This window comes from Podarcis erhardii (genome assembly GCF_964252035.2).
Source record: "Podarcis erhardii genome assembly, chromosome: 3".
Classification (NCBI taxonomy): domain Eukaryota; kingdom Metazoa; phylum Chordata; class Lepidosauria; order Squamata; family Lacertidae; genus Podarcis; species Podarcis erhardii.
Window position 1 is genome coordinate 40,957,751 of NC_138507.1, and position 16,478 is coordinate 40,974,228.

The following is a 16,478-nucleotide window of genomic DNA, read 5'->3' on the forward strand; positions in this document are numbered from 1 at the left end:
ATGTTTCTATGCTTTCTCATGGGAAAAATAATGGGGTATAATTTTATTAATAAAATTAACTTGCTTCACAAAAGATGCCATGATTTTAGATCCCAGTCAGATAATTTTATAAAGAGATGGTCATGGTTAAGGGACTATTGGAACAATAGGTTTCAGGACACGATGCAACCTTATATATACATTTTCTCCATGTTCATAGAATCAAAGAATTTCTGGGTTTGGAAGGGGTCCCAAACATCATCTAGTCCAACCCCCTGCAATGCAGGAATCACAGCGAAAGAATCCCAGACAGATGGCCAGCCAACCTCTGTTTGGAAACCTCCAATGAAGGAGAATCCACCACTTTCCAAGATAGCCCTTCCACTGTCAAACAGCTCTTACTGTCAGAATGATCATGTCTTATATCATTTGTGTATGTATCAAAGGTAAAGGGACCCCTGACTGTTAGGTCCAGTCACGGACAACTTGGGTTGGGGTGCTCATCTCGCTTTATTGGCCGAGGGAGCCGGCATACAGCTTCCAGGTCATGTGGCCAACATGACTAAGCCACTTCTGGTGAACCAGAGCAGCACACGGAAATGCCGTTCACCTTCCCGCCAGATTCCTGTGCATCTACTTGCACTTTGATGTGCTTTCGAACAGCTAGATTGGGAGGAGCAGGGACCAAGCAACGGGAGCTCACCCCGTTGCAGGGATTCGAACTGCTGACCTTCTGATCGGCAAGCCCAAGAGGCTCAGTGGTTTAGACCACAGCGCCACACGTGTCCCTTTGTGTATGTATAAGTGCATCTAATTCTTTCTTTTCATTTTACATACTTTCATCTATACATTATTATTTTTAATTTATAAAATTAGATATATATGCAGCGGTACATCAGGTTAAGAATTTAATTCGTTATACAGGTCTGTTCTTAACCTGAGGTACCACTTTAGCTAATGGGGCCTCCCGCTGCTGCTGCGCTGCCACCGCGCAATTTCTGTTCTCATCCTAAAGCAGAGTTCTTAAACTAAGGTACTACTTCCGGGTTAGCGGAATCTGTAACCTGAAGTGTCTGTAACCTGAAGCGTCTGTAACCCAAGGTGCCACTGTATGTGGGTCAAGTCTTGTTGTGCAGGCTATGCATCCTAAAAACAAAAACAAAAAATGAATCTTTCCCTTTTCAGTTAATTTCTTTTCCATTTCATACCAGTGTACTTTTGTGCAGCCATGAAGCAAGATAATGGCTCAGTGATGGAGACCATGATTTGCATTCAAAGTATTTAGGTTTAGTCCTTGGCATCTCCAGCTGAAAGGATTAGGGGAAACAGATGGTATGAAAGGCCTCTGCCAGAGAACACGGGAAGGATGGGAAATAATGCCATTTTGGGTTCCTCAACTTTCCACTCTCCAGTTCAGATATCTACATTTCCACATCAGTTTGCGATGATTTCTTTTTTAAAAGTCCTCATGAAAATTCACCAGCATTTTGCTGTAAATTCCAAAATTAGTTTTGTGTAGTTTTGCCAAATATATGCACATCTGCAACCAATATGCATGTTTGTGTTGTTGTCACTAATATATGTGATGTAATATACACACTTCAGCATAAAATGTGCATTTCTGCAAACATCATTTAGCTAGACAACTGCACTGCAAAATTCATGGAAGTGTGAATTTCAAAGGATGGTTGTGTTTCTGTTTGCATCTTCTTTTGCAAAGGGTGAATTAGGTAAGTTCACATTTAATTGTGAAGTGAAATGTGTGTATCCCCCACCCCTAGTCTCTGGTGAGTCACTGTCAGTCAGAGCAGATAAAACTGTGCTAGGTGGACAATTACTCTGATTTGGAATAAAGTAGCTTACTGTGTTCAAGCTTCCATGACATTGTAATCTCCAGCCAATGAATATAGAGCAATAGAACTGGAGAAGAACTATCCTGGGATTCTGGAGAACTGCTGGCAGAAAGGTTCTCACTGTATAGACCTAGATGTACATGCCTGACTTGACTCAGACCAATGCAGAATTGCATTGTGAAATGGCTTCAGGGTGCTTCATAGGAAGCAGTTCATAAATGAATTTAACAAGAAGAATATAGTGCTTTGGTTTTTGCCAAACTTCTGAACTTCTAAATCTAAATGTATGAAGGGAAACTGGTTCAAATACAAGTAAACTACGAAAGCAGCAGGCGGAAGCTAGCAATAAAAAGGGGTTTTCCCAGTTACAGACGCATTCCAATAAATGGCTTTCAAGAAGGAAGTAACCTTTAAAATCAAACTTTTAAAACAATGAATACCCTGTCAACTTAAGGACACAAGAAAAGCCTGCTGGATCAGGCCAAGGCTTATCTGCTCCAGCATCCTGTTATCACAGTGACCAACCAGATGTCTGTGAGTTGGCCACAAGGAGGACATGAGTGCATTAGCACTCTGCCCAGCTGCAATTTTCAGCAACTGGCATTCAAAGGCATAATACCTCTGGCAGTGGAGGTAGAATGTAGCCATGGTGGCTGGTAGCAATTGATAGCCCTCTTCTCCATGAACTTGTCTCTTTTAAAGCCATTCAAGTTGGTGACTATCACTGTGTCCCGTGGGAGCAACTACCACAGGTTAACGATCCAGTTAGGAATGGGGAGAGGGTACATAAATGTTGCACCCCAGTGCATGTAGTGCCCATTACCTCTGATAGTATTTATTACTCCCAGCCCTGAAAACTATCTTCCAAACCAGCAGTGCCTACAGTAGTGACAGCAAGAAGCCAGGTGAACTGAGAATAAGACTCTGAAAAATGTTCACCCCCAGTTTCCCTTTGCTACCACCTTTTAGTCACATGAAATCATTCTTTGATACCACAGACAGTGCTGGGTCTTCCAATTTGGCTATTGTGATAGCAGTGTCATCATCTGGTTGAACCATATTGAGAACTATCATGGTTGACCATGGTATACAGATCATCATCATAATCATCATCTAGTAAGAAAAAGTAATTATTTGAGGGGAAAGGAGAACATGCCCGTAATTCAAGTATGGGAAAACTTTGGCTCCTCAGATATTGCTGATCTACAACTCCCATCAAGCCCAGCACATATAACTGACAGCCAGGGTGGTGGTTCACAACCTCTAGAGGGCCACAGGCTCCCATACCTTCCTTAATTTTTTAAATCTTGTTGATGAGTGTTAAGGCATCAGTTAAGTATCAGCTTACCAAATCAAATATTTTCATACATTTTATTAACTCCTTCTCCAAATTCAAAAGTATATATAAACCTTTGTTAGAACTGATGCATTCCTTTGTGTTGAACATGACTGAAAATAAAATAAGAAAAATATGTTTTTTAAAAAACAGCAAAGATGGCTAATAAAAGCATAATACATACAACAAAGCTCAGATGATGATGATGATTTTGCCGACCACATATGTTCCAAGGCAATTCACAAAATAGATAATGTTAACACACTGAGCTAAGACCAATCAAGTCATGGTTATTGTGAAAGAAAATGAAACTTTAAAGGAGGCAGACAGAAGAACAAAATTAAAAGCACAGCAGTAATAAAATGGTGGAATGGGGAATTAAGGGAGTACCTGCTCTTCTGTTCAAAAAAGAAAACGAAAAAGTAGAAGAGTAAAAAAATAATGGTCACACATATTTAAAAGAATTGGAAGCATGTGTGTGCTTCATATTATGATATTCCATTGAACCAGAAAGGTATCGTATGGAATCTTTTTTTATTAAATGTATGAGACATGCCACCTAATCCTGTACAGTGGTACCTCGGGTTACAGACGCTTCAGGTTACAGACACTTTAGGTTACAGACTCTGCTAACCCAGAAATAGTACCTCGGGTTAAGAACTTTGCTTCAGGATGAGAACAGAAATCGTGCTCCGGCGGCGTGGCGGCAGCGGGAGACCCCATTAGCTAAAGTGGCACTTCAGGTTAAGAACAGTTTCAGGTTAAGAACAGATCTCCGGAATGAATTAAGTACTTAACCCGAGGTACCACTGTACATGCTTACTAAGAAGTTACCCTACTGAGTTCAGTAGGATTTCCTCCCAAGTAAGTCTGTGATCCTAAAAACACTTATAAGAAAGGAGGCCCCAGTGAATTCAACGGAAGTAAACAGGCATGAGATTGTATTATTAGTTGAATGTAGAATGGCAGCCGTGAGTCATGGCCACAGCTGATGGTGAAGTTGAAGTGATGCTAAACCCTGCAGAGAATTAAGCATGATCTTCAGGAGAACAGCCTATCTATATGAGCAAGAATTCAGATGGGAGAATTTGCACAGAAATTGTGTAATAGGCTATGTGGTAAGTTGAGTCATCTGTAATGACTTGTTCCACACAAATATTTTGCAGTCATGTTAGAAAAAATGTCACTCATGCTGCATTGATGTCTATACCACTCTGAAGACAAGGTTCTGTCATTCCTTATTTCCTCCTTATTTTTGATTATGCCAAAATAATATTGTCTGGGTTAATAGTGTCCTGAATTTTTCTTCTGGTTTCTTCCCTCACTCTCAATCATGTCAATGAATGAGAAAGAAATTGACTTTGAAAAAGGTCCAACACTGGGGGGAAATAAGTGAAATTGGAGATGGGGGACAAATTTCAGTTCAATTCAAATTTTAATGTGAATCTGCCTTGTTCAGTGCATTCAGGAAAAGAATGCACTAAAATGCTGACAAGTTCCAATGAGAATTCTTAAAAAACAAAAAAACAAAACACAAACTGATGCAAAAAAAATATGGAAAAATGAGAAACTGAGAGAATCTGCAATTTCTGCCAATGTACAAATTTTTGTTTGCAATTTTGCCTAATATAAAGATTTTTGGGAAACAATTTCCCCATATGTATTAATTTTTGTACATATTACTTGGGTATAGAACTGTGTTGCAAAAGTCAGAGAAGTGAGAATTTTTAAGAATGGTTTGTTTCAGTTCACAAGTTGTTTTGGAAAGTGTGGCAGTCGGTGGGTTTGTCTTGAAATGCAAACAAATCAAAATTCTCCTCTGTCCATAGTTCAAACTGAACTTCTATAACAGTTCTAAAGAAATTATATAACTCTTGGTGAAGACAGGTGACTCTTTCATGAGAGGGGAAAATAAAACATTTGAGAAATTAGAGGGCATATTTTAGCAACTAGTCCAGGCTATATGTGTTGTCATTATTATATGGTATATGGTTATCTTCTGGCCTTATGCCTTATTTTTAGGCTATTCAGTGGATGGAAAAGCTAAGCCAACATTGTGGAAAGCCTAGACATAAATCTGTTATGTTATTGTAAGAAGCCACCAGTGATTTCTTTTTGCTGACATAATAGTGATTAAGATTGGGATCTAATGAATATTGTATATCATTTCCATTCTACTTTTTTATTATAGAATCACACCCCTATGCTGAAGATGCTGACTAGGTTTCCTGTTTGCCACACTGTTTATTTCCCATGTCTTAACTAATTCTTTTTGTGCCTGCTTTTTGCAATCAACTGTTCAATGACCTCGATACAAATATTTGTGCTGGGGCAGCAATCTCACAAATCAACACACCATTAATAGCCAAGTCTACTCCTTTTACTGAAAATTCTCTGGTGAGTTAATGCCTTTATGGTACATCCAAAAAATAGACGTTTTGGGAATTGCATGGGTCCCTGATTTCCATCAGCCCAGGGCCCCAAATGGGCTGATCCTGTGCCATTCACACCGGACTGGGCTGATTCTCACATGCACATTCAACACTTAAGCAGTTAAAACTTGGATCTCAGCCAAATGGTTTTACCCAATATCTTGAAAAATATTGTGTTTTGAATTTATATCATGAAAGCCAAGATGTAGAACTTGGTTGCTGGATAAAGCCTCTCCTCCTACCAGAGGGGAGGAGTTGTGAGCGGGAGGCAGTTCCCATGTCTGCAGGGGGGCGTATTCGACTCCCTACGTCAGTTCCCAGCTGCTGCACCATGCCCATTAGCCAGACAATAGGGCTGGCTTGGGGGCTGCGTTTTTCCGCACTCAAGCAGTTGTGGCAGCACCGTGCCCTTATTCTGCTGCATGATGACTGAGACACCAGAGAGCTGCTACTCATCTGAGGAAAATGAGCAAGTAGTCTTAACACTGAACATTATCCTGCAGCTGGTATAAAACAACTTCCTATGATTTCAGATGTTTTGTAGGGTGAGGTTTCAAAATAGCATACAGAATGGTTGAATCCACTAGTCAGCCAAGTGTATAAACTGGAATTGTTCAGTTACCATCAATGACAAATTATATCATTTTCAAGATTCGAAGAGATCCCCACATTTATTTATTCATTTATTTGCATTGGTTAATTGCTTCCCATTAAATATCTCAAAGCAATTTCACAACAGCAACATCAGCAATAATACAAAAACTATGATAAATAAAAGGTTTTAGAGGTAAAAACAGTTAAAATAGCTTCATATGTAAAAATGATTTGAATGTTTTGTAGATAGAATGGCAGTATCTTCACCTCAGGGATTTCAAACATTTGTTTGTAACTGTGGAATGTCTTGGTGTATCCTGTTTTAGTTAGGATCTAGATCTCCTTGAGAAGGAAAAGCCATGGGAATGGCTTGCTGATTGGACCTGAACCCTATCACACCATGAAGCACATTATATTTGGTTAAACACTGGAAGATATGCAAACTAAAGTAATGTTAGCAGGAGAGGGGGGGTTGGGGGGTTTAGGTTCAGATGAAGGGCAGCAACCATCATTGTCAGAGCTCCCTGAAAACAAACTCAGCGGTCCTGAAACATGCAAAAGCAGTGCCGCTAGCAACAGCAAAACTGACACACCCCGTGGGCCACATTTAACACTTGGTAATGGTTCACAGAACCCTCAGGTGTACAAGGCAAATGAGGCATTGCAAAGGAAGGCGATGAAAACATGCCACACTGACATGAAGCAGAACTCCTAGGGAAATTGCAGAAATACCAAATCACTTGGCCCGATTAGATCCGGTTATCACTACATAACCTAAGCCCCATTACTGACGGATCAATGCCACTGACAAATAGTTGATTTTTTATTCGTACTGAGATGGGCTCACAAATGTCTGCTGTAAGAACCAGGCAGCAAATAATTTTTATTTTTATTTTGCAAGCAATGTTTCATTAACCACAAGACAGGAATAACATTTTTTTTTTCTTCTTCCCCTCTCTGACTGCCACTCCCCAACCATGAAAATCAAATTATACACATATGGATTGGTTAAGTTAGTGCTTTTCAAACTCTGGTAGCAGCTGGAGTTTAAAAGTTGTCATCATTGTGCCAGACTAACTGACAGGGCACTGATCCTATACTGATCCTATTCCTTATAGTTTGCATAGACTGAAACCCCCTGTTCCTTTGTTGGATGAAATCGAGGATGAATGCATTCGTATCTAACTCATACTTCATGAGATGGATGTCTTCTTTCTCTCCCAGAGTGCCTCTTCAAGGCTATTTTCCACAGTAATTGGGATGTATCCAGCCAAGTCATAGAAAGAACCCACTGAAATTAAGATGTCTATTGATTTCAAAGAGTGTACTCTGAATATGACTAGTGCTTAATGCATCTCACGTTTTGGAGGCAATTTATATAATTGGAAGTGGGAAGAACCAGCTCCATGGTAGAGCATCAGCTTTGCAAGTAGAAGGTCCCTGGTTCAATCCAGGTAGGGCTTGGATATACTTCCTATTTGAAACCGTGGAGAGTTGATGCCAGTCATTGTAGACAAAAGATGAACCATTGGTTTGGTTTGATTCAATGTAAGGCAGCTTCCTATATGTGCAGCATTATTATTGTTGTGACTGGACAACATTTAACTCAGATGACAGCAGTATTTCACACACACACACACACACACACACACACACACACACCAGACAGCACTATTTGGGGCTCCCCCTCTTTCCTCAATTTGCTACCAAGGACTGCAGTCTATTAACCCTTATGCAATGGGGTAGAATCCCACTCAATGCCCCAGTGGTGCTGCAGTCATTAATGTGGTGAGTCGACATGTCAGATCACCCATATTTCCCCCCATAGTACAACAATACAGATATCAGATCATACAACACAACAATGTCAGATCACAGAATCGTAGACTCATACAACTGCATTATTATTATTTCTTAAATTTATATACCACCCTGCATCAAAAGATCTCAAGGCAGTTCACAGAATAAAACACAGGATAAAACACAAGTAAATGATTAAACCAAAGGAGACTCTTGAGAGTCCCATGGACTGCAAGAAGATCAAACGTATCCATTCTTAAGGAAATCAGCCCTGAGTGCTCACTGGAAGGACAGATCCTGAAGCTGAGGCTCCAATACTTTGGCCACCTCATGAGAAGAGAAGACTCCCTGGAAAAGACCCTGATGTTGGGAAAGATGGAGGGCACAAGGAGAAGGGGCCAACAGAGGACAAGATGGTTGGATAGTGTTCTCGAAGCTACCAGCATGAGTTTGACCAAACTGCGGGAGGCAGTGGAAGACAAAAGTGCCTGGCGTGCTCTGGTCCATGGGGTCATGAAGAGTCAGACACGACTAAACGACTAAACAACAACACTAAAAAATACCCCCCCCCCCTGTAGTATTGGAAGGACCCTGAGGGTCCTTAACCTGTGAGAGCATAAATGCACATGAAGGCCCTCACTTGATTCACACAGTCAGTGGTGTGAAAGAGATGGTTCATAGATGATGGAGACCAGTGTGAGATGGCTAGTTTTGTGGGTAGACTTCCTGGTGTTGATACGGGCATTTCCTTATGGGGGAGGACAATTTTCAGGTGACTGGCTGCTGTCTGTAGTTTTATTTACCATGCAACCACAATATTGCGGTTACATCAGAGTGATTAGTTGACCCTTTTGATTTATTTTTGCATGGAATACACATTTTAAAAACTCCATTTTCGTTTTAATCTTCATAAGCACACCCCTCATCAGAGGTGCCCCTTTGGTATATATCCAAACTGAAAACTGCTGCCACTCTTTAAACAGTATAGATGAGAATTCCCTCAGCTGTTGATGCAGATGGTATTGATTTCTTGGAGCTCAACGGGAGAAGGGGAACTGTGCCTCTCTCTATGCCATGTGAATGTTCCGTGTATGTGTTTACAATAAAGCGAGGCCAAGGGCTTTTTTAGGAGTGAAACAGAAGATTAATAAACTCCCGAAAACAGTAGCAGAAAGCTGATCCTTCTGTTATGCAAGTGCTCCCAGGTACTTGAATTTGAAGCTGGAGTTATTTGCCTTTTGTAGGTACATTCATCATTTCTCTGTGTGGCTTGACAGCTACATCAAATGCATTTAAAGGGCCGGAAAATAAACTCGCATATCCTTTAAAGAAAGACACAGCAGAAGGTAATTTACCGTCTCTGTGTGCAGCTGCTCCGGTAAGGAGTACAACTATTGTCGATACAGCTTGAAATTAACCATTTGCCTTCGTTTTGCAACTCTTGAATCAAAGTGTATGAGCCAGCTGACTGATCGCTTAAGGGCAGAAACACACAATCCAGTCGTATCTTTGCCTTAGCAGAAGGCAATTCTGCTTTGCATGCAGTTTTCTATGATTCCTCCCTACCTGTTTGAACCCCTGATCTCTCTCACCCCACAAGCAAGTGGCTTCTGAAGGTAGGGATGGATTTGCCCGTTTGAGTTCCCACTGATGCTCACTTTTCCAGTCTTAAATCCACATTTCTGCAGCATTTTGAAAATGCATCAGTATCATTGCCTTACTCACTAAAGTTGTGATGGTTGCTATGAAGCAGGTGAAAAACCTGGACAAAATATAAGTTTTTGTGACTGGACATCAGACAGACACTATGATAGCAGAAGTAGCTCTATGTACTAAATATCATTCTGTTCCACAGCCCTCCGTTGCTTACCCACTACCAAAAATAAAATAAAATCCTGAGAGGAATTTGATTCAGTTCGCATTTAAAAATGAATCTACCAAATTTGCATTTTCCAAAACAGTATGCAAATTGAAACAAAGCTATCCTTGGGAATTCACACTTCTCTGAAATTTGTGGTGCTGTTTTCCAGCCAAAAATCTGCCCAAGAATGCACATACTAGGGTAATCTGTTTTAGATATAGTACATTTATACTGCCTTGTTTTTTATTTTTATTTTCAACCTTGCTGCCACTTCTGCTGCCCATTGCTGGCACCAAGACCCAAAGAGAGAGGGGGAATTTTGGATGTTCCATTATCTCTCCATTATCACTACCTCAAATTGACCCTGTCATTTCCTGAGAGATTCATTGCTCTAAATATGCAAGATTCATGCTTGGTGTGTAGTCCATGTTTGACGTCTTCTAGGTCTTCTACAGCAGTTTCCAGAACTGTAATCAGTAATCAGTTTCCTTGAATGCCTCCTCTCTTCTCCCCTCTCCTTGGGAGTCATCCAGGCAGCCACTGCTGCCACCCCTGGTCTCTGAGGTGCCCTCCCCCATTCCAAAGAGAGGTGACTTCTCACACCACCCCACAGGGGCCTGGGCAGAGGATGCCTCCAGCCTTAGTGGCCCAAGGTGAGGCCAGCACCTTACCTTGGGAGGCAGTAGTGGCAGCAGCAGCAGCGGGCAGTAGCGGCAGCAGAAACAAACAGCTGTGCAAGCCTTTGGGAGGCAGAGGCATGAGATGGCATTAGAGGAGGGAGGGAAGTAAAGAGGGACAGAGGCCAATGTTGCACGTGGCACCCCTGAGCATCATTCAAGGCACCCCAGGGTGCCACGGCACACTGGTTGAAAACCACTGATCTAACATTCTTAACACTAGTGAACCCCATTTTCCCCCTGATGAAACTTTCTTTCCTGAGTAGTTTTAGTTAATCCCAAAATTAGTATTCTATTGTGTTTTATTTATTTATTTTAAAAAATAGTTATATACCACAAATTTCTTTTTTAAAAAAACCAAATACAACACAGAAAAATCAAAGATCACCAGCTAACTGTAACATATTTTTCACATTATTTAATTGTCTTCATAAGCCTGCTGGCATAGAAAAGCTTTCAGCAAAAGTTTTAAAAAATGAATAATGAAGATAGCCTTCTGAATTTTGGGGGGGAGAGTGCTCCAGAAAACTGAGTCAACCCTGGAAGTTTGGTTTTATGTTGACATCAGATGAACCTCAACAAGAATCTTGGCTCACCTTTGGAAATATGAAATGTTTGTGACTTTTCTTTTATTGAGTTCAGCCATTTAAGAACTCAAGCTGCAAGAGGGCGACTAACTAACTCAATTATGTAAATTAAAAACATACATAGTAATTGTTAGTTTCCCCTACATCAGTGTCTAAATTAACAGCATGAAGATGTTCACTGAAAATCCCCAAACCTCTGTAAGTGTTTAATTAAGGGATTGAAGACAGCTGACTACAAATTATTTAAATCAAAACAACAAAGCTTTTAGAATGAAAGTTGTACACCACAGAGAGAAGACCAGCAAGGAATTAGAATGTTATTCTTATTCTAAAAATAAGCAAATCTATGTAGGATATGCAGGGACTATATAAATCACATACAGAAATAATAGAGCATTCTTTGTTTATTAGTGACATAGATTATGTCTAAAGGTAAAGGTAAAGGGACCCCTGACCATTAGGTCCAGTCGCGTACAACTCTGGGGTTGTGGCACTCATCTCGCTCTATAGGCCAAGGGAGCCTGCATACAGCTTCTGGCTCATGTGGCCAGCATGACTAAGCCGCTTCTGGCAAACCAGAGCAGCGCAACGAAATTCCATTTACCTTCCTGCCGGAGCGGTACCTATTTATCTACCTGCATTTTGACGTGCTTTCAAACTGCTAGGTTGGCAGGAGCTGGGACTGAGCAACGGGAGCTCATCCCGTCATGGGGATTCAAACCACCGACCTTCTGATCGGCAAGCCCTAGGCTCTGTGGTTTAACCCACAGTGCCACCCGCATCCCTACTTTATGTCTACTTGCCATTAATAAAGATTATCACTATTTACACACACACACGTTTTCCAAATTTGTATTTGACCTTTTGAAAGAGTGGGAAGCCTCCTCTATAGTAAAGAGGTGGCCTTGTTAATAAAAATGTGATAAATGGGGAGGCCATTTAGAATGTGATTGGTTTGCCTATGTAAGAAGCATCTTAGAATATTTTGCATTGAAATAAGAAATCACTCCAAACCAAGCCGTGTTTGAAAGGCCTTGATCTTCAACAGCTCAAGCTACAGTGAAGTTCTCCTGTTAGTAGAAGGACTTCTACCTGTTCAACATGACTTTCTTGACCTCTCTCTCTGCCTCCTGCTCCCAAAATCTGCTCTGGAGCATTGGGTGTAAACCTAGTGTGGATAGGGGGGCATGGGGAGTGGAAGTCCCAATGCACAGGCAAAGGTTCTTATGTTTACAGGATAATTGCAATGGATACAACCCATACTAATTATTTATTTCACTTATACCCCCCCCCTTTTCTTCATGGTTCTCCGCCTCCTTCATTTTCTCATCAGAACAAGCCTGTGAAGTAGATTAGGCTGAGAGACAATGTCTGGCCCAAGGTCACCTGGTATTTATTAGAACTATGGTATCACAGGCTCTAATAAAGCACTCTGGGCATTGCACCATGGTGGCCGTCAACTCTTTATACTGGAGAAGGGGCTAGAGCACTGGCTTTGCATTCAGGAATCTCTAGGTTTGATGTATGGCATAGCCAAATATAGCTAGAAAAGACTCAAGTCTGAAACTCTGAAACTCTAGAGAGCACTGCCAGTCAAAGGAGAGAATATTGAGCTAAATGGGCCAGTGGTCTGTCTCTGCTTCCAATGTGGTTCTGGCATTCAGTGCTGTGTGTGACGGAGTCTGCCAGGTAGTGGTTCCTCACTTATGGAATGCCTTCACTTATTAGGGCCATCTGCCTCCTCATTATGAATATTTGGACAGAAATTAAAAGCATCCCTGGTCACCTTAGCATTTGGTTTTAAAAGAAAGAGTTTCTGACAACTATGAAATTATTAGTTGAGATTAGTTTTGCTTGTTTTTAAATGTTTGGTGTTGTTATTATTTGGGTATTTGCATCCCTGGCTCCTTTGCATTGAAGGGTAAGGTCATCACCACCACCTCCAATTCTAAGTTCACTAGTTACTGAGTCTAGCTTAGAATGCTGATTACCTGGGGCAATCTAAACTTTCTTTGATAGGTTGTCATAGACCAGGTTTATCAGTCATTTAATAGCTCTCTCACAAAAAACAACAGTACAGTTTTAGAAAGTAACCCTTGGTCACAGTCAAACAAAGATTTGTGAATGTGGGTAGTATGCCACAAATAATTCCACAGAAATCCCTAAAGATATACCCCATGATTGGCAAGTGTACAGTGAACAATCCATCACATCATTGCCCAAATATTGTGAGCTGTAGCCATATGTCATACCCATAGGCAAAGAATAGTTAATTCTAGACCAGACTTGCAATTTCCACAAGATGTAACACTATTTACTGTATTTTTCACCCCATAAGACTCACCTGACCATAATACACGCCTAGTTTTTAGAGGATGAAAGGGGGAAAGCCCCATTTTGGGGGGAATCAGCTCACAGTTGTGCAGCTTCTTTTGCAAAGGGGAAAAGCCCCCTTTTTGAGGATCAGCTCAAAGTTATTGAGCTTAGTTTGCAAAGGGAAAAAATCCTGTTTTATGGGGTTCAACTCACAGTTCTGCAGCTTCTTTAGGAAAGGAAGGGGTGCCGTTTCTACAGTTTCCAGACAGATAATCAAATCAGCCAGTCACATGTTGCTGGGGAAACAAACAGCCCCCATCAGCAGAACATTCAATAATGGGCAAGAGGGCGGGGCCGGAAAGGGAGCCAGCGATTGACCACACATTCGCTCCATAAGACACACAGACATTTCTCCTTACTTTTTAGGAGGGAAAAAAGTGTGTCTTGTGGAGTGAAAAATAAGGTAAATACCTTCTGTCCAGGCTCTCTCTCACACAGCTTGGGATAATTAAGTACCAACCCAAATTCCCCCTGTATACAAAATGCTCCACTTTCATTCCCTTCCTTCAGCAAATTCTCAATTATTTAAGCTGCCAAAGTAGACATGTAATAAAGCTGACCAAACTTGGTGCAAAAGACTTTCTCTTAGGAGGGCTATGAGAGAAATAAATCAAAAGAAACAATGGAGGATACAGTTTGGCTGTAGACAATAAGACACATAAGCATTGATCTTTTCACACCTCACAATCCTGTCAGCATTGAGTCATCATCAGTTTAAGCCTAGGAAAGTCAACTGCATTAAATGATTAGAGAAAACAGCCATAGTTTCTACAAAGCTCCAAATGAAAACTAATAAAACCCCATGAAACTTTCTCATGAAGTTTGATATTGTTTCTGTTCACCTAAAACCACCATATGGTAGCAGCAGACAAAACATGCAGACTTGTGTAAAGCAGTTTCTGTGTACCATTCTGCTTCTGAACTCATGCCAACACTACTGTTGCCTTCTTTTTCCTTACAAATGTAGAAGCATCCAAGAAAGCAGCACCAAGAGACAACTGGGAATAAAGTTCGTCCATTCAAGACAAAGAATAATCCTGGGGATTTTGAAAGCTTGCTCTCGCTACCTCTGCTTTCGAAATTGAATCATGTGGTGGTGGCTTAAAAAACAACAAGAGAGTGTTGAAATCTGTAAAGGATAAATTTCAATAGAACCATTGTCCCCAGTCTTTTTCACAGTTGCTCAGGCAATGGAACTTCCCCATTAGGTGATGGGTCACAGCTCAGTGGCTCAGGAAAGGATCATAGCTCAGAAGGCCCTTTTGCATACTCTAGATGCAGAAGGTTCCAGATTTGATCCGTCTGGAAAAGGTTCCTGGCTGAAGCTCTGAAAAGCCACTGCCAGTCAACGATGCCAATGACAGACCAATCTTCTGCCTCAGTGTAAACTAACTTATTATGTTTCTATGTTCTTTCAAGTAAGCTGCACAGAACAAGAGCCTTGGAGATGGAGAAGGAGAAGAATTAGAAAATCTGAGCCGGAAAGGAATCTCCACTTATACATAATTCCACAGTGTAGGAAAGAAAAGCAGAATAGCTTGGGCCCCAAAATAAGAATGGAAATGAGAAAGGGAACCAAAACCAGATTGAATTTTTCATGTTTACAATACGAAGGTGGCACATTAGCCCTGGAAGACTTCACATAATACGTACATAGTACAGTTTATATTATTTGAAGGGGTGTGGACAGATTGGCTCATACTCTCCCCTTGGGTGGCAGCATCCTACAGTGCATGATTGCTGATTACCACCAGGAATGTCTCCCCATTAGGCTGCAGGTTTCTAGCAAAACTAAATTTCTTCATTGGCTTGAACCTAATGACCCTGAATGCCTGCAAAAGGGCATTCTTAAGCAATTGTACACAGCAGCAAGTCGTGTTGAGCACGTAACTGGAAGTCTCCCAAGCAACCTTTTAAACAGCAGAGGATTTATAAAATTTGGGAGACAGTGATGATGTATGAATGTACTCAGCAAGTGCATAAGGCAAAGAATCCTCCTTTTGAAACCAAACCAAACCAAATAGATGTTATGATACCATGGTTTCAATTTATTTCCTCAGTAGAAACCCTTCTAGCTTCCAATCAAATTCTAATCCTGGTCAGAAGCACACATATTTTTCAAACTGATTTGACCAGAGAACTTAATACAGGCAAAACATTTTTAATTTAGCAAGCATGTTTAGTTGTATTAAATTAACCTGGTGAGAAACCAAGTATCTCCTTAAGCTTATGCGACATCTAGAGCAAAACAGCCTATCAGTGGTATACCAAGGACTGTAATTTCTTTTCTCCTTATTTACATTGTTGTATTGTTATAACTGCTCTTTAGTTTTGTTGGCTGCAGTGGTAAGTCATGAGGGAGTCGAAGGGGCAGTGTCACCCTCCATGCAGCAGGGGCACTGTACTCATCAGGATGAGACAGGACAAGACACCAGTGGTGAAGCTGGGGGGGTTTCAGAAGCAGCCCCCCCCCTGAATTTACTGGTGCTGCTGTTCCTGCCCCATCCCTGCATGTTGAGTGCAGTGCTTCCACCACATGGATGATGCCACTGCCTTTGTCCCCCCTCACAAGCCAGGGGTGGTTGTCTGTATTTTTAGACTTTATTTCAAAACAAAAGGTTACATTATCTGCTCTGAGCTGTTTGAGCCAAAGTATACCCAATACCTAGTTGCATAGATCTTGTTTTTAAAAATCAAAACCAGGCAGAGGTTGGGGAAATTATGGGTGGCTATAACTGTTCCCCTTATAGATAAAAGCAAACGAAGGGATTTTGAACGTAAGAAGTTGGCAGAGGGGGAAAGTTTGCAATATTTTCCCCTTCCCATAGCAGTTCCTCTGACCAAATTTGCAGCTTATGCTATGCTTCTGGTTTTGTTTGTTTGTTTGTTTGTTTGTTTGTTTGTTTGTTTGTTTTAGTCTCCATGAGGACATAGAGTATCGAGGTCTTAATGCCCTTTGGGTGGGTGAGGGGGCTTTCTCCTT